Below are 25,940 nucleotides of genomic sequence, written 5' to 3'. Positions count from 1 at the left end.
GGGCATTTTAGAAAGAAGGTAGGTTTATGGTGATTTCTTTTTTATTTAAATGTGTATGGATTTGTGTATGCTTGTTATGGGACTGTGGTGGGAGCAGGATAGGCGGGAGCCATGGGAATAGTGGTGGGAGCATTGTGGGAGAGCCCAGGGTCAGTACTGGGAGTAGGGTGCGGTGACGGCGTGCAAATGTTCATAGCCATTTCTACATACTGTCCATCTGGTACTTTTGGGGGGCCCGGCCTGCCCAAATTTTGATCAGGGGGGCCCAGGCCAAAAAAGTTTGAAGACCACTGATGTAGAGCCTCTGCATTCACATAATGAGTACAGTGTCATTTCGGGATTTTAAGGTGACACACATGCGAATACGGCACAACAATCTTCCCTGATCCAAGTGTCATTAACCAAATGCACATGCCCCAGGAATGCCATTCGACATACCATGGACGTGTCACCTGAAAGGGAATATTTAACACACCATACAAAATCCAATTAGTCAAGCCTGGTGCCCAGGCAGATGATGCTAAAAACTCTTTGCAAGTACACTATGCAACAAGAACGTAGACGAGGCATAAAATAAGCAGTGTCATGGAGCAATTTGCTATACAATTCTGTAGGTTTGCTAATTAAATTGGAACTTGTGTAGCAAAGTTAGCTATTTAAGTGAACCTGTTCAATGAAAGCACAGCTCACCCTGCATTCCTCTCTTGCCTTCAGAGCTCTCTCCACCCTCTTTTCTCTGTTCACTGCAAGTTCAAAGGGGTTAATGGGGAGAGGGAGCGTGCAGCAGTAATCACCCCCCTTCACTCATGTGCCAAAAGGCCTATGTGGGAGTGCTATGCACATTTTTTTTAAAAAAATAATCGTAAACCAGAAATAACCGGGATAATACTATTAAGCCAACTGTATCCAGTATGTGTTAGTTATTTCTTAAAGTCTTTCAATTCCTTTTCTAAAAATGTAATGGGTTACATAATGCATAATTACAGTATTGCTACTGTAAACACTGCATTGTCTCCATGCTTTACAGTGAAGTGTATCTAAATCTCTGTGTCAACTAGATTTCATTTTGTTGGGAACCATGCATCATATTGCCGAGTGAACACCTTTGAAAATGTACATGACCATGCCACCAAATGCTTTGATGGCAAACCTAGTCCTGTAGCCTGCTGGTTACATACAGCTTGCGACTGGTGCTCAAACCATGAGCTGATCCCATACTCCTTTGACATTCTATCTTACCATGTTGGTTTATACCCGTTACCCTGAAAGTGAGATGGCCGCAAACTACAATATTCTGCCTAGTTTGCCCAGTTCTCTGCCTGCTATGCCATCCACTATGTTTAGTGTTTTACATAATGAATACACAAAGCTATCTCGATATCTACTTAAAGAAGTGATCAATAGTTTCATCCAGTCTGTACTTCTACAGACCTACTACAGAACTGTACACTGTAGTTGGCCTCCAGAGCTCACTTCGCTCTAGGATTATGATTGCATTATATATTTGCACCTGCAATAGAGAGCTGGCCAAACTGTATTAAGAGCTTTTTTAAAGCCCGCGGTGGGGCAAGGGCGTGGTGTTTGGCACCGCAGACCTCCAGCTGCTTCCTGATTCCCAGGCCACGCCCCCAGGCTCATAAACTGTCAGCCCCGCAGCGGTGAAGCCCGCGGCGGGGCAAGGGCGCAGTGTTTGGCGCCGCAGGTGTTCGGCGTTCGTGGTGGGAGGCCTTTTCCAGGCGCGGCTGGGGAGCAAGTAAGTGCAGGGGAGTGCTTCTGCGACTGTGCTCGAAGTAGTAAAGGAGTAAAAGCCTGGAACTGTTTTGTGTTTGAGGTCTTGGCTTGGGGGGGGGATCCGCCATGCGCCTACTAAAGTCATTAAGGTCCCACAAGGGCCATGTTGTACTCAAGAAACCCCCTCCCACCTTGCCTCTCACCCACTCCTGTGCTGCTCTAAGCCCGCCCCTATTAGTATTAAGCAGTCATCAGCACGTAAAATTGTGGTTATTAAGAGATTTAGCCACCAAGGAGGAACAACTGGAGCCAAGGCCCTTACTGCAGTCTCCTCGCTCGTCGACACTGCCCCTGTTGTCGGGGAAGTGGCTTCTTCTAGCCACCTCACTTCTCTCTCGCCAGAAATAGAAGCCCAGCAAACTTTCCAAGACATAAGGGACAGTAAAACTGATCTGGAAGGTCTTTGTGTTGGAGGTGATAGAGAGGCTGGTGGTCAGGCTGGCCTGTCTCACCGACTCGGGGGAGGAGGGGGTATAGCAACTAAGGTGGTAACCAAGGAGCCATCTCTAACCATAGAAGTTACCACGGATGGACGGCTGAGTTTGGGAGACTTTGCAGACATAGCCCCAAACAAGGGCGGCACGTTAGTTTGTCCAACCGCCGCTGCAGGGGAGTTCCGGGCCCCCACTATGACATCTTGCCCATCATTTCCGCTTCCTGCTTTTGGTGAACCATGCCCGGGGACGGAGGGGGAACTGGTTCGACATTCAGAGTTTACCAGTGGCTGTCAACCATCCAGCCTCTCCTTTGGCATTTCCCCTGGTACCTCATTGGGTGCGTTTTGTCCAGAACTTGCACATGCTTCGGATGTTGTAGAGGACTGCAACCGTAACTTTGGCTCTGGAATGGTTGTGGGTTTGTCCAGTTCCTCTCCTGCCCCCATTCCCACAGAGGAGGGACAGCCTATCGACGGCTCCATGCATAACCATCCCCTCGCTCTCGTAACCCTTGTAATGAGCAAGGGTCTTCATCCTGTTCAGTAGCCAGCCCTTATCTCCATCTCTCCCCACTCAGGACCATCGATCCACCATGTAGTAGCACTAGCATTGACATTGGAACAGGTACTGACAGCCCAGCCGGGGGTGTCTCTATACCTAGGGGGGCCAGCTGTAAATGTAATCAAGTGCTGGTGGAGCTAGCAGCTATCAGAACTTTGCTCTCATCCCTCTTAGAATCTAAGGGGTGGGCTTTGAGGGATGGGGTGCCTCTCATTACTCCAAGCATGGGCAAGAGTCCCCCCGATCCTCCATGGGTATATCAGGGGGAACAGGCTACCCTGAGCCCTGTAACTGTAGTTCCTACAATCGCCTCCCTTAGCTTGGGGCTGGGGAACGCAGGACCAGCAATTGCCATCAACCCCAGTGCAAGAAGTGCTAAATTTAAAGAGCCCCACAGGTCGCCCGACCTCAAGGCAAAGCCTACCCCCTTGCGGGTCTATGTTCCACAAAGAGATGGCCCACAATGTACCTACCCAGGGAAAAAGTGTATGGTCCACGAGGTAGTGGGGCTCCCTTCCAGCCCCAACCTCATTGTCAGTTCAAACACGCTAGGGTGTTCCTTCATGGGGTTCCTAAACTGGCGAGGGATGTGTATGGCTCAAAGGATGCCCTGTTAAATAAAACCTTACACTGGCTATGGTCCACTAAAGGTTGTGCTTCAGTGCCTAGGGAATCCATGGTGGGTTGTGTCAGAGTACCTAGTGGGGGGAATCAGCCCTGGGATACTGTGGAATTGGCCTTTAGGGACCTGAGTGTAGCAAACGAAGTCCTGGGACAACATGAGGGAGCTGGCAGGAAGCCCAGGAGTGGGATCTTAATTAGTCCATATCCGGATACAGGATCCGGGTGCACCTGGCGGCCAATTGTGAGGTCATCTCCACTGTCCGGCGCTAACCTTATCCCTCTGGGTCGTGATCGGTCAAGTACCTTGGTGGAGAGGCCACCGTAAAGGGTCATTTTGGGACAGAATTAGGGATTTAATGAACTGTGGAGTTATTGTTTCTATTTGGGAGTAGTGATTGTAATTGCCAAGTTGTGATGTTTCTGCATTTTTTTGTGTTTGATGGATTTCTTTGAAAAGCCGAATAAACTTGTTTGACTTGACTAAATCATATCTTATTTATTTGTGTCCGTTCATGCAGCTAATCTTTTTACAGACACTCATCCAGGGCTCGCAAAGTATGTTCGCCCACTCGCATAGTCGAGTAGATTTTAAAAAAAAGGGCCAGTACCATTTGTAGGGGATGTTGGAAACTTAGTTAAGCTTTACTTTGTTTGCAGTAAATGTCAAATAAGAGTTGCATGACTGGCCTCTGGATTGCGGCAGTGTGCCAAACTAAAGTGGGTTTGTGTTGACATGCACCATTTTACAGAAAGAATTTGCAAGGCCCGACTTACCTCATTAATGACCAACTTCAGCGGTATCCAAAACAGCTGTATTGTTGCTTATTTTATGTCTTGGGTACAAGTATCTTCAAGTGGCATTAAACACATTAGTACACAATTGCTAACCAAATGGGTTTGTTTGCCAATCAAGAAAAATGTAACTAGCAAACTCTGCTAATTAATTTTTCAAAAACGAATTTATGCCTTGGTAGAGCCTGACATTCTGCAACCGTGGACAAGTTAAGTGCAGTTATTTGTACTGGCCATGAAATTACATTCTAATCTGGGACCCCCCTCTGCCAAGAGTGTCCAGAAAATCTGCTACCACAGAAAGAAAGACTTACTGCAGCTTCTTGGTCGCTTCTAAATCATGGACTAAGTCATTTTGAACCAAACCCACTACATCTGCACTACCTCACTTTCAGTCTGCAAGATTTGCATTACTGCTTGTGACCAAGTCTAAGTTCTACCCATCGTGGACGCTTGTCCCACCTCACAAGGTACTCTAGGGTAATTCGTGAAGCATGTAGCTGCTCTCCTGACACGCCCACAGACTAGTCGCTGACTGCAGGATAGCAGTCCAATTCTCTTTTATTAAGTTATCTAGCGATTGTATCACTCAGGTGATACTGCAAAAGCATTCCTTGGCACAGCTTACCTATGGATATAGCTTGTGTCAGGTTAGTTTTATGCGAATTCCAAGCCCTATATCGGCCCACACTGGTTCCTGCTCTTTTATTGCAATAATTTGCTTGAACCGCCCATAACAAAGGCCTCCCTGATGCAAGTAATATGTTTGGCGTCATTGCGTACTTTATAAGATGCACTCCAGAACTCACCTTCCCTCTTCCAGTCTGGGTAGAAGCTCAAGTTCCTATGGTCTGTAACTGCTTACATCAAATGGGGGAAATCTACATGCCATGTCCAACGTGTGAACACTTGTGATCTGCCATATCTGTTGACCCCAAGGAGACCATAGAGGGACAGTTTGCCACCATGTTTGAAAGGTATTCTCCATCAAAAATGACAATCTGCAACATAGATGTGTTGTGCGTTGTGGCTCTTGAGGGAATTTACACTGATTTTCAAACATGTAATCCCCTGCTTGGTAGGTTCTCAGTGAAATGGCAACGGTGCTTGGAATTCAGGACTATTTGAAAAGGCACTGCCCAGAAAGTGTATTTGGGCAACAGGATGGGCTCACGCTAGACAAGTAAAAAGGCATTGTAATAATTGCACATAAAAGGGAGATCCTCAAGATCAAACACCACATTTTGCGCAAATGTCTGGAGCCTAGTTCTAAAATGTTCTCTATATATTCTGGACACAGGATTACTGGGTGCAAACAGTCTGGAATCAATCACAGAAAAAGTGTGACCTTATAGCCGCTTGTCTGGGCCATTGAATGTCTTAAAAACGATGGCATTCACACAACCCATGGTTAGAGGAAACATTTATATGGAGGCTGGAGTTCCTGGCTCTTGGAGCCCTCTAACATGCGTTGAGAACTTAAAACTATAAAGGCTTTCCGTTTCCAAATTGGCAGACCAGCAGTACTTCATGAATTGTGGAATTGCAGTCTAGAGTGGCAGATTCTTCCTCATCTTGAGCATCCTCATCAGTCAGATCTCCCATCTCCTCTTCTTCTGCGGGCTCCTCACCTGGAAGAGGAGGATTGCATGGAAACATCACGGTAACCATCTGGAGCGAGTTTCAGGTGATTCACAGAACTTGCCTGGTACAGCAGTTCTGGAACCTTTCACTCAGATTACTTGCACTGCGGGTTTGTAAGACCGGCCAAACTAAATCTTATCATGGATCTTCTTCAGGACCCAATCTCCTGCTTTGAGAGAGGGCTCATGACTGGCCTCAGCAGCTTCCACCTGCAGGGATTCCCTCCGCAGCATTGTCACCAGCAGTTACTCTTGCCTAGAGAGGGGGCTGGGGAGTGTGCAGAGCAGGCATAAACATCTTTCTCCCAAACAAAGGTTCAAATCAGTGCAGAGAGACTGAGACTGGCATGGTAAATTATTTAAACTTCTGATCACTAAAGGCACGTGGTACACCCGGTAGCCCGCCCACCCACCCATTAAAAGTATGCACTTGGTCACCCTTTCGATAATCCAGTTAGTCTCAGGAGAGAAAAGATGGGAATAATGCAGCTTTGTTCCCCATGTCTCTAATGCCTGTCTCAGGGCATGCCCTGCGAAAGCTGGACCATTAGCAGCATGGAACGTTTGAGTTGCTGTCATGACTACGAAACCCCCCCCCACCGAGTGCCTGTATGACGGATTTGCGGTCTACTCTTTTGAGGAATCATCCAGGTGAATCTAGTGCAAGAATCCACCATTACTAGAATATACGTGTACTTATTTATTGCTGGTAGTGGGTCTATATGATCCAGATATTGAGTCTCAAAAGCAGAGGTTGCCTTTCTTAAAGGAACCTCTTCAGGTTTTGTGCAGTGGTCCAGTTGTTTTCAGTGTCACATTTCGCCATGTATACTAAACCTGTTGCCTTAATCCTGGAGCCCAATACCGGTTAAGGAGTAGCTGTGTAGTTGCACTAACCCCAAAATGGGTACATGCAAGTCCAGCACGTGTGGCTGCAATCCGCTCCCCCATCCCAAACCAACTGCTCCATTAGAGATTAATCTTTGATTAGGATCCCCTTTTTTCATAGGAATTTTGACTACTGCTTTATTATCCTCAATCTCATAAATGTAATTACTTGGGAAACCTTTCGTCCTATGTACAATACCTAGACAAGCTTCTTTTATTTCCTCATCCATTGGAGTTGCTGAGCAAGTTATGGCTGCCATCGTTTTTCTCCCTGTGCTCTTGGGCATATTTATCTGCCAATGCATTGCCTGTGCTATGAATGTGCCCTTTAGTATGCGCTCTCGTGTGCACCTCCCATAGCCAAGGGTAAGTCTGTTTAAGGTCCCAAACGTGTTTCCAGAGTTGCCTGGAAGCAATAATTTTATGCCTAATGTTGCTACAGTATTTTGAATTCATCAATGCAAACCAGTGTTATAAGCCCTGACAATGTAATCTGAATCTTGGACTACTAGCGGGGTCTTCCCAGAGTCTGCTTGGCGCAATGCAAGCAGCAATCCATGCAATTCAGCAGTCTGGGCAGACATGCCTCCCAGATGCTTTGTTGCAATATTAGTGTGTACAAATGCTTCTTAACGTGTAAAATCTCCTACCACTGCTGCACATGCAGCAGCATATTTGGAACGTGTCCCCACCACTGATATAGTGGAGCCGTCACAGTAATATTTTTTTTTTTTAAATTTAAAAAAAATAAAACAAACATCAAACAATGGCATTTCAGGCAGTGAAGTGTATGGCTCTGGGTCCTGTCCAAGTCAATCCACTCATTCTTTACAATTCTGCCTTGTAATGTTACATCTGGAGCATGTTGAGATGCTGACCATTTAACCCATTAGGTTGTAATGCATTTGCAATGGGCATGCTATGCAAGTAACAATCTATGCAACTGGTTTAGTCTCCCCTAGAGTGCAAACTGTCTGTGAAAGCATCATCTCACACCAACTGATTTCTAGGTCTTTTTCTGTATCGTCTTGCAAAAGGACCAGTTTGAGTCATTATTGACTACACATAGTGCAGAATGTGAGTGTGCTCTGGCAACCAGTGAGCCGCTTTGAAATTCGGTTTTATCAAAGCATACAATGCTCAGCAAAATTAGAGACGTAAGATTGGCCAAGATTCAAATGCCCTAAAATTGCTTGCAATTGCCCACGTGTTAGGTGGCTGTATCCTGGCACCCTTACAGAAAATCTGCTGACAATCCTGTGCCCTCATCTGAAAGAGTGAATCCTAAGAAGGTAACCTCACGATGAGCTTTTCTTGAAGTTAACCAGGTATCCATCTGCAGCCAATGTGTGAATGACTACCTCTACTTGTTGCAAGTGCTCATTGAGATTCTCATGGGTGATGCAAGTATCATCTACATATTGTTAAGAGTTAGGAATGTCTGCAAGCAAACCCTGTATTCTACTTGAGAATGTGCTGGGTGAATTCTTATACCCCTGCATTAATCTAGTGAATTGGAAAGGTGTTAAATGTGAACGCAGTGTATTTCTGGCTTGCTACACTTGGCACTTCTCAGTTCAAAATAACACTGAAAACCCATAACGGAAATGTGAATAAAAAACATTCCTAGTTATACCTACACTGACTCAACAAGTGTTTAGACAGATTTAACCAGTGGAGAACAACCACTTTGAACACATTTATTTTGAAGTTTTCAGCCCCTCGGATTGGGGGCCAACTGAGAAGCGCCAGTTTTAATAAGGTGAAGCCACCTTATTTTGTGGTTTTTTTGTGTTACTTTGAGGTCCTTGTGCTATAAGACCAGTCTGGACTGGCAGCTCCAGGTTAAAACATTAGACTAACAGCGATTAGTTCCGATTACTTATCACGAATGGACGAATAGTGTGGTGCCCACCACTCTTTCTCTTTTTCTACACTTAAATGTCTGAAAAACCCATTGCCTAGATCAAGGTTTGGTTTATATTTGCATCTGTGTAAATTGGCAAAACACCAGCACTGTGTTGGTTTTGGACTGCATCGGTCTTAAAATGTGCATTCAAAATTCTAAAATCCACAAATAGAATGTTAAGTACCATCAGGATTTAACACAGAGAGCACTGGACTGTTATGTGGGCTTGCCTGCTTTATAATTACCCCCGGGTCCATTTGGTCCACTATGGTTTGCATGTGGGCAACTGCTTGTGGCTTAACTGGACACTGCCTGTGTGGTGGGGGTGGTTTCAGTACTGGAATCACATGCGCTGGACATTCCCAATCATGCCCCATATGTTTTTTTAAACAGCTGCACGGTCTTTAGCGCTGCCCAGTCTCGTGTATATTGTCGCATTAGTTCCCCACTCACTCCCTTCTTTTGAAAAGGCAGGTATCACAACCTCTTCACCTGTCCGTACTTGTCTCACATACAATGATGGCCAATCTTGAAATGTTAAAAGTCCTTTATATTGGATGTGTAACTGTGGCCAAACAGTGCTCAATTGTTTTGGGATGTTCACCTTCCAGCTGAATGGTTACAAAACACACTTCATTATTTGGTAGTGGAATGAGGAGTGCGTGGACTGGGGCACGGGGCCATTTTACTATTAGTACTGCTGCAATCATTTTCAAGACGTCCCATCTGGGGTGCCACCCTGGCAGGATCATGTAGAATTTAGGCTCGACCACGAGCCCCTTAGCTCCACCTCGGTTTAGGCGGTGAAAATGGACAGGTGGTCATCAGTTTCATGCCACCATTCAACCTAGGCTTGTCTCAGGGAAAGAGCAGAAGGAGAGGGGTTGTGTGGGGCAGCAGAGGGGGTGAGGGGGAATGGACTTGCCTAGAGAGAGCAGCAGACTGACGGATCCATTAAGGTCAGCGGGGCTGGGGAAGAGTCCAGAGCAGAGAAGGCCCGCGCAGAGCAGCAACAGGAAGGAGACAGCCGGGCCCAGCTAAGCAGAACTCGTTAAACCTCAGGGCGCTGTTTCATTTGAAGCACATCCTGCTCTAAACGTGAGTGAAGGGTGGGGACTTGCTGAGTGCTTCGACACGGATAGCGTGTAGCATAGCTTAGTGTAGCATGGCATAGCTCCTTGAGACTCAAAGGTTACACATGCTGTTGAAACAACCACCTCTTGTGCTATTATCTATTCAAACATGATCTTTGCCCACATAGCAATCTTGTTCATTGGTGTTACATTATATTTGCTTCGGCTTGTGTGATGCAAATAAGAGCCCTCAGACGGTAGCAGGGGGGGGGGGGGTCATATTAAATACATTACCATGATAACTTCTATGTCAAATGTATAATTCAAAGAAATGTGTCAGAGTGGTATCTCTTTGAACCCAAGAACTTCACAATTCCTGGCTGTATATAGTTAAGCATGTTGATAGACACACAAACCCAGGCAGGCCGGTCTTTTAGCGCTGAGACAAACAGTGATGTATTTAGTTCTCTTGAAACCCTAACTGGAATAGGTGAAGCTACTTACCTGGAACTCTCGAGGCAATATACATCTTTTGACAAACCTTGATACAACTGCTCTTACGAAGCAATAATTGCCTAATTCTCCAGGAAACCTGGAACTCCTTCTCTAGACGATTTTGAAGTATTTCATCCATTTGAAAAACCGAGTTGTGGCAGTAGACCCCCAGGTGGCCTTATCATTACTCTTTGCAATTATTGATGTATTTTTGGTAAACACATTCAAAACCTCCCATATGGTATGCTAGCTAAAGAAGCATCGGTACAGACCCACATGCCTTACCAATTAATGTATACTGGTAAAATGGTGTTTGGTCTTAGATGAGTTTTTGACCATCACAGACCTAGTCTCCACTTGAAGATCCAAGACTAGCTGTAGATATGTTCTCATGGCAGGTGATCTTCATGCCAACTGTATTCTGCCAAGTCTAGGAGGTAACCAGTGTGACTCCACACTACCAGCCTTGGACTCAAAATCCAGTATAGTTTGGCAGTTGACTAACACCCTAAACTCTTTGGGTCTACAAATGACGCTGCCCCGGAAGTCCAATACACTTGGGCCCGAGGTTCCAGCTCTTCAACCTTGGATTATATTTATGCCGAACAAAGGCTGTTTAAGCTCTGCTCTGAACACAATTGTTGAAAACAAGTGGAGCGATCACTGTACCTCAAGTGCTAAATTTACACTCCCACTTCGAAGTAAAGACAGATTAATCGGACCCACCAATCTAAAAGTAACCCCTAGTCAAAATGCAGTTTGTTGGTCTTCAAGAAATATTAAGCTACTGTCTAATGAATTTAATTTGGTAGTGTGTCAAACCACACTGGAATGGAAACTGGACATTTTTCATTTAGGTAATTTCATTGTCGAAGACCTTACAACTACCGTTTAACAATCCATAGTTGAAAAAGCACAAATCAAATAAGAAACATAATGCGCTCCAATCTTGCCATTACAGAAATCTAAAAGCAAAGCACAAAAACTAGGTATAGAAATGTCTGTAGGTTCACTCGCTCAGCATTATTACAATGAGGCTCAGAGAGAATGCTCAAGATATTGACTAAAAAAGATCTGGGTATGTTTTGGCAATGGGCAGGAAGAGCAAGTTTTAATGTGTCAACTGAACGCTGTTACTGAATCCAACAGGGTGACCTTCAGATCTCTACGACCCGGGCAAAGCCGGGCCATTACCTAATGTCTCCTTCATAGATACTAAAATTTCTCCTGAAACCAGTATCACAGTAGCAGTGAACAAATTACATGAATTGATAACTTGATCCAAATACTCTAAGGCCACTGGCACCAATGGTTTTACCAATAGCACAATGGGCAAATGTACTAATAACTATCCTTCTAAGAGTATTATTGACTCGCACATTTTTCCTAAATCTTGGCAAACTGCCTATTTTGTTCCGATCTTTAAAGAGGTAAGATCTAATCCAAAAAATTACAGACCCAACCCTCTATCACGGCTAGATGTTCACAGCAGGATTATTGCATCTGTCCTTCAACATTTGGAAGCATGGGCACCTTCCACTAACAGGCTTTCCAAATTTAAGTTGGGCTTTCACAAGGCACACTCCGCCAATCTTTTATCTTATTCCAACTCCTTCCAGCATTAGACTAGGCTGTATTCTTGCAGCCTGTTAATTTATATATGATGTAAGGGATTATTTGGCTGCTGCCACCCGTCACCACTAAGGTGGGCAATGTAAAAGTAATCATGGTTAGCCTATGTAGATTTCCAGCTGTCTCATGAATCGCAACTTGGTTTTTAAAAAAAAAATTAAAAAAACAAAAAAGTTTCAGCGTCCTCTTCCTTTGTAGTGGACCACGGCTTCCTAATCAATCCAAAAAAAACGAACATTCTTGCTATTACAAGGTGTAGAAAGCAAAAGACCCAAATGTGGTCATGGGAGAAGACAATAAAATCAATATCCAATCTGATATATTTGGGTTTCCCCCCCACCCCCCCCCATCTCTGCTATTCCTGGCTACTGTAATGTAAGAGAAAATCTCCTGCAGAAATATACCCTCCTGCTCAAACAACTTGTAATGTTAAACTGTAAATTAAGATCCTATTCAATTATCCCAGCATTAAAATTCTACAACGGGAAATTAATTTCCAAACTTATTTACAGACTTTTAGTTTATTTTTTCATATATTTCCAAAACGGTTGGATTTTGCAGATGCAAAGAATTGGCGTAAAATACTTAGAGTACCCAACTCTGCCCCTCTTACGGCCACGAGATACGAATTAGGCCTTGTTTCTATGAGAGCCTGAGTGGAGGGGAATGTTTTGTCCGTTTAGAAAATTCCTTGTACCACCGCTCACCTCATTATATGCCGACTTGAACACCTGCATGAATTTCAATTCTGGGGGAAAGTCAATTAATTTCAATGCCCAGAACTGTTTAGCTAGAGAAAAGAAAATCATGCTACAGTTGAACTTTAAAATGGAAGATTTGATTGATCGTCCACTAAAGGTCAACAAAATCTGTATATGATAAAGATCAGATTGACACAGTGGAGACATTCCATAGCTATCCGCCAATGAGTCATCTCTGCAACGAACATACGAAAGGAAGTTAATCGTTCACGTACTTGATAAGATTCCCTAATATTGGCTACATAAGAATCCTTCTTAAGATTCCATTGGAATATTTTGCCAACCAATTATCTCTTTGAGGGGAGGCCTTATTTTGGCAGCCGAATCTGGTTGTAGGTTCTGTAAGAACACAAAGAAACCACTGATTCTTAACTGTCCACCATTGAATGAGAAGAGTAAGTGTTATCTGGGAGATTGGTTTATCTGCTTATTGGGGCACAGAGGAATATCTGGGAGAGAGGAATATCTGGGAAGAGAGGTTTGTATGGGGATAATGTTCATGACACAATAGCAGTGGCAGCCTTCTTTAAATCTACTGATTTGAAACAAATTGTCAACTCCAAATCTTATTGATGTTATGTATCAACCATTTTTTTTCTCCAACAAATGTTTCAATACTTCTTTGTGTGCCTGTACTTGTGTGGTGAACTTCTCCACACAGTTTTAATGGAATGGTTTAAAACCAGATCTGTGTCTCGGGGGATCCATTGCAAGGACATACGTTTGACTTCATGGCCACCAAAGTCCAGGAGGGCCACTGCGCTCTTTATCCTTCCATGATTGATAAAAATGAGTAGCACAAAGTTGGAAGTAATCAGTCAACTGTCTATAGTACCAAGAATACATCAATCATGATTATGGACCATTACCAATTGGATAGCTCCTATTGGCCAAACGCAGGACAACAGGCTGCCCGTCTGCGGCTAGATATGGTGCGTGCTCAAATCAAGTCATCTCTCATCCATTATATTGCTAATGGATCAAATAAGCTACAAGATGCATAATTGTGTATAACCAACCACTCCTACTCCTCCTTTCCTGTAACTCTGCAAAGACTAGGCAAAGGTAGTTTCTGCAAATTAAACAAAGAAATATGAAAGCAATCTGCCATCTTTGCCAAATGGCTAGCACCATCAGTGTTTTTTATACAAACACTGTGAGGCACTATGTAAAACAGTAGTACATGAAACTGATATCACTTTAAAGAAAATGTCTAGCTCGGGCTACAAAAAACAAACATGATTAGTAAATCCTATTTATTCATAAGACAGTCTTGTATAATGTGTGCAGGCTAATCACTCTACTGCAAGTTATGTAGCTTGAAGATTAAAAATACCCATCCTGTTCTTAATTACGTACGATCAACCATACATATTCTATAGTACTTTTATACTGTGCCAACACGGCTAAATGCCTCTGGGAGCTCATATTCAAAGACCTAAAATGTTCAACCGCCTTTAAAGAATTAATAGGCAAACACAGTAAATCAACATAGAGCATTGCTCTAGTTTTAAGTAACCATTTTAATCCAACATTGCTTAAGTAATAAAGTGGCATATGCATATACGAGGGACACTCCTATTCAGCTAGAGCTCCAAAATCAGTCACTGAAAATAAATTTGAGCAGCATAACAGTCAATTTACAAAAAATATCAGCAGCCCCTCCACCCCCACACCTCCCCATTTCACTCTGCAGATTGTAGAGAGTTACAAATCGGGATCTGCACATGCGTTTAATCTATTCAACTAGGTTGCACATTGCTAACCAGAGCTTCAAGCAAAATCAAATATGAATATCATGGTGTGTTTTTTATCAGACACAGGTATTTTGATATAACAAATAGAATACATTGACATCACGCTCATCATCAAAGGCTGGTGTTCTTGTGCCACGCTGATATCACTTTGATCTGGAAAAGCTTTTGTTAACAGTTATAAGACATCTGAGATTGTTCCTCAAAGACAAAAGCATCTCATTGCAGGCAAAGAGTAATGGCAATGTATTCATTGTAATTACCCGTACATCTTATGCTCCACTGTAATGTATCCTTTTTGTATACCAATGCTTTCCTGGAAACCTGTTGCCATGCTGTAACTGTATCCAAAAAACATACAAGCGCACAGATGCCCAACGGCCTGGTGTGCTCTATAAATAAATACAATACAATTCAGATAAGAAGTTGAAATAAAACTCCAGTTAATCATTCACACCACCCCTAAAACTATAGTTGATGGTAATCTCACTACCCCTTTCTTTCAATGCAGAGTTGGCATCAAATCTTCTCCAATGGATTCCCCATGAGAGAAGTGCCTCTGTGGCCATTGTCAAGTTGGGCCTCACAATCGGGTTTCAAACATTTTTTCAAGTGTTGTCCATTTCTACAATAATCAGTTCTCTTACATGTAGTTTATACTTCTCTTCCCCACTACTCAAATAGCGTGCTGTCTCCATTATAAGATCTTAATTGGAACCTAGTTAATCTCTCTAGCTGGCACCTGATAAATTAGCGCGTTTCCAAAGAAACATTCCTCCTAAATGATTGCCCACTGTAGCTAATCTCAAACCAATCTTTCCTGAATTGTACAACTGCATTGTATTTAGTCTAAAACTGAGTTTTTTTCATACACTTGTGCAAAAAATGTTTTTAAAAAAGTTATAAAATGAGTGCAGTTAGTTCAATTGGTGCTTCTTAGTGCCACAAGAGTACCATCATCAACTTTTGTTTACCATATCTTGAGGTTTTATAATGTTTTTATCACTATGCTGCCTGATCATTTTTCTTTGTGCCGATCAGTCACTTTGGGTAATTTTACAACTGACCCCTAGCTGGGATTTTCTCCTTTGTGCTGAAATATTATCAGCTCAGCTCCTTTAAAGGAGCAGGATTTTACTTTTCCCAAGATATTAATTTTCTTGGGAGAGAGGGCAGTTTATCCATGATATGATATGATATGATATGATATGATATGGTATTTGTAACGCGCCTATACACAAGTGTTTCAAGGCGCGACGAGGCAGGGAGGGAGGGAAACAAGGGGAAGACGGACAAGCGATCCTACTAGGCCAGGTGTCATTCAGATCGCGCAAGTGCAGAGGTAAGGGGAAAAAGGAGAAAGTGCAGGGGGAGGAGGTGGGGGGAGAAGTGCAGTACAAGGTAAGTGGCGTAATGAAATAATAAATGATAAATAAAAAGGGCCAGCTGGTGGCAAGTGCGAGGTAAGTGCAGAGCAAGTGCTGGGCAGGGGGCTGTAGGGATACAGTGACAGTCCCACAGTGCAGGGGGAGCCAGGGGGTCAGTGCAAGTGGAGAGTGGCTGGGCCCTGGACCGAGGTCGCTGAGAGTGGCCCAGATGCAGGTTAAGTGCAGAATTCAGTGGGGAGTTAAGCAGGTTTAGCAGGGGAGAGGGAGAGAGAAGGCAGAAGCGAAGAGGAAGGTTTTGAGGTGCTTCCGGAACCGGAGATGGTTCTCCTCAAGTTTCAGGGAGGCAGGCAGGCTGTTATCCATCCATAAATTACCTTTATGTCCATCGTTGTTTCGCTTTGTGTGTCGTTCTCACAACATAATACATGCCACAAGGACAGCAATTGTATCGTGAGTATCGTAGTCTATTTTAAATTGGTTAGCCTGCAGAAAGATTATGCAAGATACTCGCTCATAGAATTGTTACAACGTTGGCATGAAAGACTGCGTAAGTTTCCTTACTTGTCCAAGCTTGTGTTATTAAGCTAGTTTAAGGTTCTTCAATTTTTACAAGTATGTTTTGGAAATCACTATCCCGTCTCAAAATGTGCAATTCATTACCACAAGCCACTGGCTAATTAGATATGGAAAGTTACTTTTGTGCCTCGAAGCAGCTCACAACCTTATCCCTGAAGCTAGGTTCCCTTTAAAGCAAATATGGAGGGTTGAGGGAAAAGTCTGTAGTAATTCAGTGTGTTTGAATAAAACATTTGGATAGGAGATATATATTTTTAAGTAAAAACTTTAAAATATTGCCCCATAAATATATACAAAATTTACGGGGCAATATTTTAAAGTCACTGTTTCATTCAGCACATAAGAGGCCTAGAAAGCTACTATGGATGTGTCCAATCAACTACAGCTGTACTCCACGTTGACACTTACTGGTGAGCCTGCGGTCACTTCACAGGTTCCATAACCTCCCTACTCAAACCAAGCTGAACACTTGTAATCACACAACAATTCTGTTCTCTGTATTGTCCTCTCACTTATCCACTTCACGATCTCCAAGCCACACCCTAATGTCCCCTTACAAGGGAATTTAACAATGCTAGGGTCCCCCAACCTGTCTCAACACCACCCTTCAAACCCTGCCCTTCTCTAAAAGCACAAAAAACTCAACGTCTTGCTGGCCAAAAGCCAATTATCACTTGCCAAAGTGTCGAGTGCAAATTCACAGGCCTGAATACATACTATAAAGCGATGACGCAACCCCTCAAGGACAATGGGCAATTCGGAATACTAGTGCAACTATTTTTGATTTAAAAAAACTGGAATTATTTTGTCAGCCAGTCAGACTATCCAGGTTTCCTTTGAGGAAAAAGTCCCAGATTGGTCTAATGCAGCTCCACAGGGTGGCCAGAATCACCCCAAGCGCTATTCAGCTTGTCCAGAGCCTCACCAGTGTAAACGTCCACCAGCCACAGACTACATCCTACCACCAAAGAGTTTTGACCCCATCATGTAGATGCAGGCTAGAACAAGTTTTTAACACCACGGAGCAACAAACCTAGACGCTAACAGTTTTCTGCATAAAGTTGACTCCCTCACTATAAAAACCTGACAAACCTGGTTTACCAAGTGAAGGATGTACTCAATTCGTAACAAAACAGTATTAACCTTTATGCAGGACACAACCAGATTAAGCACAATGACCATAAACTAACTTTAAAGAAACAGCTATGGGCTTCCCCTTAAATCCAAGAGGCCAAAAATGTCCATAGTCCTGATTCATGGATTATTTGCGCCAAAATAAATAAAATAAATACAAATAAAAAAAAGGGATTTGTGCGCCATTCTGCCCACAAATCCCCCATTTGTTAAACAGGGATTTACAGGCAGAATGGCGCACAAATCCCGTTTTTTTCAGCGCTAATCCATGAATCAGGGCCCATTTATTTCAATTCGACAAATACCCTACAAATTTGTTGACAAAGATCAAGAAATGGTTGTGAGGGTATTTTACTACCTTTATTTTTTAATAGGAGTAAAATGAATTGCCTTTTTTTTAGGGTATTGACAATCTATTTTAACTCAAAAAATTTGATAAACCATACTTACCCAATTCATGAAAACTCAAATATGCATTTTTACAATAACTGTTCCTCTTCAGATCAGGCAGTAATATTAAAGGCCATTCCTGGAGCAACGCTCTGCTGGTACCACCAACCCAAACATATGCGTGACTAACAAGAATAGAGGCAGCTAGGCTCTTCATACCACCTGGTAGCGAATGCATTAATACATACATATATGTGGTAAAATTAATTCCGATATGCAGGAGACCAGGAGGAGTAGTAGCTAAACCATGTGCTCAGACCTCACACTTCTACAAACCGTGATCCCAACCATAAAGGTAAAACTGATCCCATCAAGAGCTATACCTCCTTTGCTTTTTTGCAGTATTGTGGGCGAAGGGAGGTTATACTCTTGGCAGGGGTGTACACGTGACCCAGTAGTGACCAAAACAAAATAGAACAGACCAAAATGTTCCATAAAATATACACACACCACTGTACAAATAACTATTGAAAACACAACAAAAATCAGCCTCTGTAAAAGAGAACACAGAATATGCTAGAATAGAAAGATGCAGCACTAGTAATTGAAACCGGTGTAAAAAGGCAAAAAGGAACAAACAAATTCAAAAAGGAAATGCCTTTCAGTGGAACTGTGCAAAAGTGACTGTTGTGCCCTAGAAATGGAGCGGGGGCAGTTATGGATGTACCTTTACACTGTTGTACAGCGTCAAGTCGGTTGGAGCAGTGCTGCGGATCGAACTTCAATCAGCAAGCTGGTGTCTAGTCAATTCGAACTGGGGGCTCAATGTGGTTCAAATGCGGAATTCATATGGCTCACCAGGGTTGGATCATGAGCCACGGTGGTTTGAAACTGTGCTAATGCTGGTTCAGGTCAGCGAGTGAGGTATGCTCCAGTGGTTCAAGTCGAATGTCTGTCAGTTCGATGCAGCGACCGTGTTGCTAAGTTTGACGAGGTGACAGTTTGAATTTGGTCTGCAGCAGTGATCAGATTGTTCGATCCAAACAGGTGATGGGTTCTGCTTGTTACGATGCAGCAACAAGCCGGTTTGGCAGGTGCAATGAAGTGATAGAGTTTGAGGGAGTGCCAAAAGCAGCACTGGAGATCCCTCCTGTTGGGAGTGTGGTGAACACAGTTCGATGTAGCAGAACAGGGAACCTTGGCTGATCTAGTCTTCCAGATACTTCAAGACCCTTTACAGGGGCTCGAGGACAGGAGGAGCACATACAGGGTCAGCTCTCCCAGCCTAAAGAAGAGGCAGAGCCATTCAGTCTCCAGTCAGGTCAGTTGGCAGGGCCAAGCTGTCTGAACAGAATACAGAGAACTGGAGTCACGGTGCTGGCACAGGTAGGATATCAAATTGATGTGGCTGTAAGAAGAACGAGAGATGCTAGCCACCATACCCTAACTCAAGACATGGCTTCCATTTAAAGTGTACAACTGCCACCAGGATAACAACTCTTAAGTTGTTTGGGAAGAGGGGTGCATACCTTAAACGCAGCGCAGCTGCACAGGAAAAATTGCTTTCAGCAAACTAGGCAAAAACAAAACCCGAATCTGGTAAGCAGGCGACTTGAGTTTCTACCGAGATTAACATGTGCTAGGCCCTTGTACAAATGTCTTTAGATGGTTAAGTATGGATAGTAATCAAAATGAGCCAGCCCACCCACATTAAGGCTCAGAAAACATCTCAACATGAATGCTTTTTGGGGGGCTGTTGTATAGAACATTCAGTTAATATTAACATGTAGAGAAATCGAATGTACTAACAACCAAACTCGTTGCCATTGTCCAAGACAGTCTATTACAGTTTTAGGTTCCCTGCTGTTTGATACATATGGATATTGTAATAGCCATTTAGCAAGGATGCTCTAAAACAAGTGAGCTGCTTTCAAAATTGCAGGCTGCAGTATTCTGGGACGACCAAGTATCAGTAACTAAACAAGACCTCGAGTACAGTCTCAACATCATGCTGTTCGGATTTCTTGGCCATTACTAGCATTAAAGTTACAACTTCTTTTGTGAAGGGACTATAATCAATTGTTGGAGCTAAAACATTAATGCTATTCCATTTGGCCACAACCTATTGTCCAAATAAATAAAAATAAAATAAGTAGCCTAAAACCATTCTGTACCAACAGTGCCTCTGGCAAACATTGTATTGAACGGGAGGGAGGGGGGGTGCGAGGGGCAGAAGATGGAGTGATGGGAATGAGGCCAAGAGAGCAGAGCAACGTGTAAACAGTACACAGGAGCACAAGACGAATCAAGTCACGGACGGAAAGCTTCTTCCACACAGGGTGTGTGGGCTAAGGCCGCCATGGAATGGCACCTTGGCAAGACAATTTTTTCAGGAGGCCAGTTTAGGTCCAATTATCTCCACCGAAGCCCAAGCCCCAAAGATTACAATAGTCCAAGCAACAAGCCGTTTAGGAAACAATATCTACATTATCTCAGGAAAAGTGTAATAAATAGTCATAGAATTTTCAATTAGCTCAGGTTAAACTCACAGCCCCCTCATACTGAATAGATCCACTGGTAGGTTAGTAGCCTTTCAAAAGAAGAAGAGGATGAACGCCACAGTATCAAAATCAGCAAAGCACATTGCTATTCCAGGAGTTGAAGCTGGAATGTATGGAGAAAGAGATTAAAGTAGCTACTGGGCGTCAGGATTTTCCTCTGACCAGGAGCCACTCTTAACAACCCAGGGGCTATTTAACTCCAGTCTCATGAATGGATTGCTTGAAAGATAGAATAACTCGTTTTTTCGTAGAAGTGTGTCGTGCAGCCAAAAATGCACGTCTTGAACCCCTCTCACTATTGCTGTATTAATCTGTCCTGTACTTTATTAGTGACAGTTTGTTGAATCCCGTCTGCAGATTTCTTTAGATATCTCCACTTTTAAAGTTCTTTTGAAATTGCTTTCTTTTTTATTTTTTTGACAGTTCTTCCATCGGCGAGTATTAGTTTCGTTTACCGTCTCTTTAACGCCACAACATTTCCCCCACTGCTGCCACGCGACCTTGCTCATTGGAGAAAAAGACAATGTTGCGGCAGAATAAGGCGCTGATCATGCAAAAAACGTGGTTCTTAATAGATAAGATATATAACCTTGCAGACGGATGTCTTCTAGAAGTTTACCAACGCAAATTCCCAGACGCACAGTAATGGCAGATAGGATATTTGTGTGGCACCAGTTGGCTTGAGGATCCAAAAGAAGCTCCTTATAGCCATTAGTGGCATGCTAACCTATTCTGAGCACTTTCATGGGCTAAATAGGTCCCAGCAATTGTCAACACTGCAGTTCAGTTGTCTGTCCAAAGATGGCACCATGTTCTTGCAATGAAACACGATTTCAAGTTCTGCTGGTTCAAGTGATGTGTCCTGTAAAATTTGGAAAGAAAATCCTGTATTCAGTTCGTAAAAACACCACTCCCTGATCCCACGACATATAAACGCAGAAAAGTTGCAAGATAAAAAAAAAAGTCAGTGCTTTTGTAGAACTTATTTGTGTCACTTTTTGGGGAGTGCAGGGGGAAGAGGGGTGAAAATGCACTTTGAAAAAAACAGCTCTTCTGAACCGTTTGAGTGCCAACAGCGGAACATACATTGAAGTTCCAAAGCCACCCCATAAACACCCCACTAATGTAACGGGAGTGAACGAGTAAAAAAAATAGAGTGCAAAGACGGATTTCAAAACTACCATTCATGACTTTAATTTTGAGTAAGACACCTGGTAGGGCCAGGACAGGCGGTGAGTCTCGAGCTTAAGCCTAGTGTATGAGCTACACAATTATGGCGCCGAGTTACTTATGGTCTAATGCAACTGTGCAGCTGAACTGCCCCCATGGAATGGGGGGCGGGAGGGAAGCTTTTTTGTACACTAGCTTTTCACCTCATGTAATGGGACAGTAGGCGAAACAATAGGTTACTCAAAGCAATTCCAGTAGAATTGCTCACAAGTATTCCAAAACCTTCCCATCATCCGATCAGTTCCCCAAAAATTCTAAATCGGTATAAAAAAGACACAATCAGGGGTGGACTGGCCTTTAGGGAACTCTGGAGCCTCTTTTCTGTTATATTGCCAAAATTTCTCATAGGAAAAGCATTGGGCTTGCTGAAAGTGTCATATAGGGCCACTTTGAACTTTATTTCCAGGGCCTCTTTTAGTTCCCAGTCCAGCCCTGGACACAATATGGCATTTCAAAAAATTAAACATGGGGGGCATATACACACGAAGCCTTTTTTTAATTTATTTTTTTTAAAGGCCATCCACGTCTAAAACTGCACGCAAAATCTTCCGAAATGCAGCACTTTTCAAAAGTTTATTCACTGAATTGGTGGCAGCCGATTCTATGGCGTTTAACATCAACAACATTACACATTTGGAAATGACAAAGTAACTAAAACTACAACATTGTGCGTCTTGGGCACTTAAGCTAGTTATTATGCAAAGAGTACTTACAAAAAACGAGTTACCACCATTACTCACAAAAATAATTAAACAAAATACCTTTTGAGGTAAAAACAAGTAACCAATCAGAAAACCAATCAGAAAAACTTGAGACGAAGTGGTCTGCTTTCCTGAAACCACTTACTAAGAAGTTTGCTTGTGTGTGCAGCGCACAATCCGATTAACTATTGCTGCAGCTGCTTCTGGTTTTGAAAACTAGCACTTGGAAACAAATCTAGCCAGGGGGAGAGAAGCTGCTACCAAATCCCGAAACACAGTTGACATTCAGCAATGACCCACATTACATTTCTTTGGTATCATAAAATACTGTACAACAGCATTTAAGGTCCCCTTGACATCACAAACACGTGGGGGAAAGTAAAACACATACGGAAAGGCCAATCGTTTTGTCAAGACAAGTTTTCTTAAAAAAAAATCATATGCAGGGTGTACATGGTGCCAGAACTCAGCGCTCCAGATGGATTGGGAAGCCCCTTTGTACAGTAGACCGCATTCAGATTAGCAGTACAACTCCCCACCCCTTTAGCCTATGCACCCCGGTTATACGATCTCTTGTGCATAGAGTGTCAACACTTGACACAGGTACATGTCTGGAAATGGCAACCTCTGATCCACAGCAACGAGACACAGTGGATCTATCCTAACAGCTTTTTGAGAAAGGCTGCGATTGTATCCACTTATAAAACAAGAAGCAATGATGGATCTTATTAAAAAAAATGAAAGATCAAGGCAATAGAAAAGGTGGAGATAAAAATAAAGTATCAAAACCGAAAAGTATGCCACGATTCTTTCCCATATTCCTGCCATGGGAACAACGCCTAATTCAAGGGGTTGGATTAAAGTAGACATCCCAAAAACAAAAATTAAAAAAATGATCCTACTCATTGCTGGGGCGTCTACATTCAACAGCTAAATAGAAAAAAATGAATACTTAGAAAAAGGTTGAAAGGACGACAAGTACCACCCAAATGCACAAAGCTAAAGGACGAAAGTAACATTCAGTTAACTTTTTTCAGAGATGTTCGTCAGGAAGGATTTAAACTAAACCAGAAGTCACAACCACGAAAGCCACTAACGAGTCAGACAGAATTGGTTATTGGGCAGGAACCAAATACAATAACCAAAGCCTATATATGTCATTGCACTGTCACAAAACATTCACAGAAAATACATGCATAAAAGTAGCAATAATAGTGAATAAGGTATGGAGTGATCAAAGGGAAGACAATCGACAAACAAAAATACTTACCGGCTGTCAAGATTGCATTTCAAATGAACAATACTCTAGATAACAGTCAAACCGACTATCCAGCCAATTGAAACAGAAACCTTTTGAGTAATAACCAAAAAATACAGAAAGCATGGAAACTACAGAAAGCCGTTAAGTATACACATATGTATGATAGGACTTTATTTAATAGAGGCCATCTTCCCATGACCCACAATGAAAGCACTTCGTCGCATACCAAGACGGGTTACCAACGCAGTGCAGTGGGACACAGTTTCTCCAAAAGCCGTTACTGTGGCAAAGAGAAGGCGCACTGCAGCCTTCTATAGGGCCGGCAATCCACAGGTTTAAATCCTGACCCAGCACTTTGTTATGCAAGGGGGATAAACTTGAAGACGTCACTGACGAAACACAAAAATTCGGCAGCAGCGCATACAAGTATAAAACAAAACGTGAGTTGCATTAGCTACCAATTAAGACAGCGAGCGTTGCGGATACAAAACAAACATTCGTGTGACGGTTCGTACCTATTCGGAATATACGTGTACATTCTACACCAGTTTTACTACTTACAACAATCGGCTTTTGCAACTTGATACAAATGCGCGTTACATTAACCCACATGTACAGCAAACTACACACTTGGTCTAATAGTGTCTCCAAAGACATTCGTCAAATCGTGCCTAATGCCAGTTACACTAGGCATATATGGACAGTTGTCACAAACAAAACTACCAGCAAAAATAGACGCATTGAGATTCAGTACTGTATACGGAAAAAAAGGCGAACTAGCCACTATCTCATGGAAAGGTAGCATATGGCTAGAGCTGGGCATTTCATCGTTCAATTGGAAGGGGTCTAGACCCCACGGACAGTATCGTGTGTGTAGGTAAATAGTAGCAAAGGGCGACTACTGATTTAACTTACCTTTTAGGACAATCGTTAAGCCAGTATTAGAGAGCCCTAATTCCATGAAGCAGAACCCTCAAGGCATCGTTAAGTTCATGCTTTCGCCTCTGCCACATACAGTGCCAACCTCAGCATGGTGCTACCCAAGGCTTTGTGATCAGGTGCAGACATAACAGCCATCACCCCGTAGTCCGAACGATGCTATACATCTAGGCTCAGCCCTGGCACTGGAAGAACGGCATCCTGCCCCCCAAATGCTGGGTTAGATGGAAGGATCCGCAGTGACAACACCCCCCGCCGCGCAAAACCCCAATCAAAGCTACTAAGAGCCAAGTAACGCTGCCCTCCAATCACATAACACTCAACCGATGAGTGAAGGGGCTGCAGATACAGCAGCAACTTAACGTCCCCATCCCTCCTTTACAAGATGGGCCGATAGACAGAGGACCCTGCTGCGCCGTTTAGGAACACCTACAGCGTGCCTGCACTAAGAGCAGCAGCGCCTCCCATGCCAATGGCCCACGCTGGGCTAAACCGGGACAGCCCGTGCCCGGCACACGGAAAACGGGGAGTGTGTCTGCAGCGCATGCAACAGCCACTGCCACCCATGGATTCCACCTCTCTGGCCATTCCTGGGAGTCCACTTTTGGTGCTGTCAGAAGACCCCTCCCCAAATCTAAGGTAGGATGGGCTGAGCTGCCGCCGGAGCCCCCCCCCAGATGAGACTACCACCCCCGCCCTGAATGTCTTGTCTGCAGGCCCAGCCCAGGCACTGTCAGCCCTGGCAGCGCAGACGCCGAGGGCCGCTGTTGCAGGAGCCAGTGGCCTGCAACCCTCGCTCCACCGCCGCCGACTGTCTTGCAGCGCAGCCTCGCCAGTTCCCTGCAACTCGCACTTCGCTCACCGTTCACAGCTCGATTACAGCCGCCATCCTCCTTCCTCCACCTCTTTCCTTCTGTAGCTGTTACGCCTAGCTCCGCCTCCGGCCCCGCCCCGACCCGCCATACGCCGCCACAGAAACGTCCTGGTGGATGACCTAAGCGCGCAGATCGCCTGCCACCACAGAGCCCCGCCTCCTAGCACAGACATAGAAAAGGGGCACGTTACACAGTTAAATAAAGAAAAGGGACTGATAGGAGCCACTTTACGTGGACACAGAAGTAGGACAACCGAAATAGAATGAACAAATTGAGCTGGTTGAGAGCAAAGGGAAAGAGCCGGACGCAGGCAGTACAATCAGGGGTATATGCAATGATTGGTTGGGGCGTTGAGAGCCCATTGAAGGGAATGGGCTTGCCGGGTGTCAACTGCTTACAAGGCGGGTGACACTCGCCAAAAGCGTCGGAGTTGCGATGGTAGCAGGTTGGCATGACATGCTTCTTCACTCCTACGCCTTTGGCGGGATTTACCGGCCTCGCAAGCAGCTGACTCAACCGCTCAGC

The 25,940-nt window shown here is 43.8% G+C and overlaps 1 protein-coding gene across 1 annotated transcript in view; it reads right to left on the bottom strand.

The window, feature by feature from the left end:
• Positions 1-25,484, bottom strand: part of SHOC2 (SHOC2 leucine rich repeat scaffold protein) — a 1,004,889-nt gene extending 979,405 nt beyond the window's left edge. Inside the window, exon 1 of the mRNA XM_069611778.1 lies at positions 25,403-25,484. The gene's annotated coding sequence lies outside the window, so the exon portion shown is untranslated. The remainder of the gene's footprint in view (positions 1-25,402) is intronic.
• Positions 25,485-25,940: the final 456 nt, after the last annotated feature.

This window comes from Ambystoma mexicanum, chromosome 8 (assembly GCF_040938575.1).
Source record: "Ambystoma mexicanum isolate Mex_15411 chromosome 8, UKY_AmexF1_1, whole genome shotgun sequence".
NCBI classification, from domain to species: Eukaryota; Metazoa; Chordata; class Amphibia; order Caudata; family Ambystomatidae; genus Ambystoma; species Ambystoma mexicanum.
This window is presented reverse-complemented; position numbering and strand designations above follow the sequence as displayed.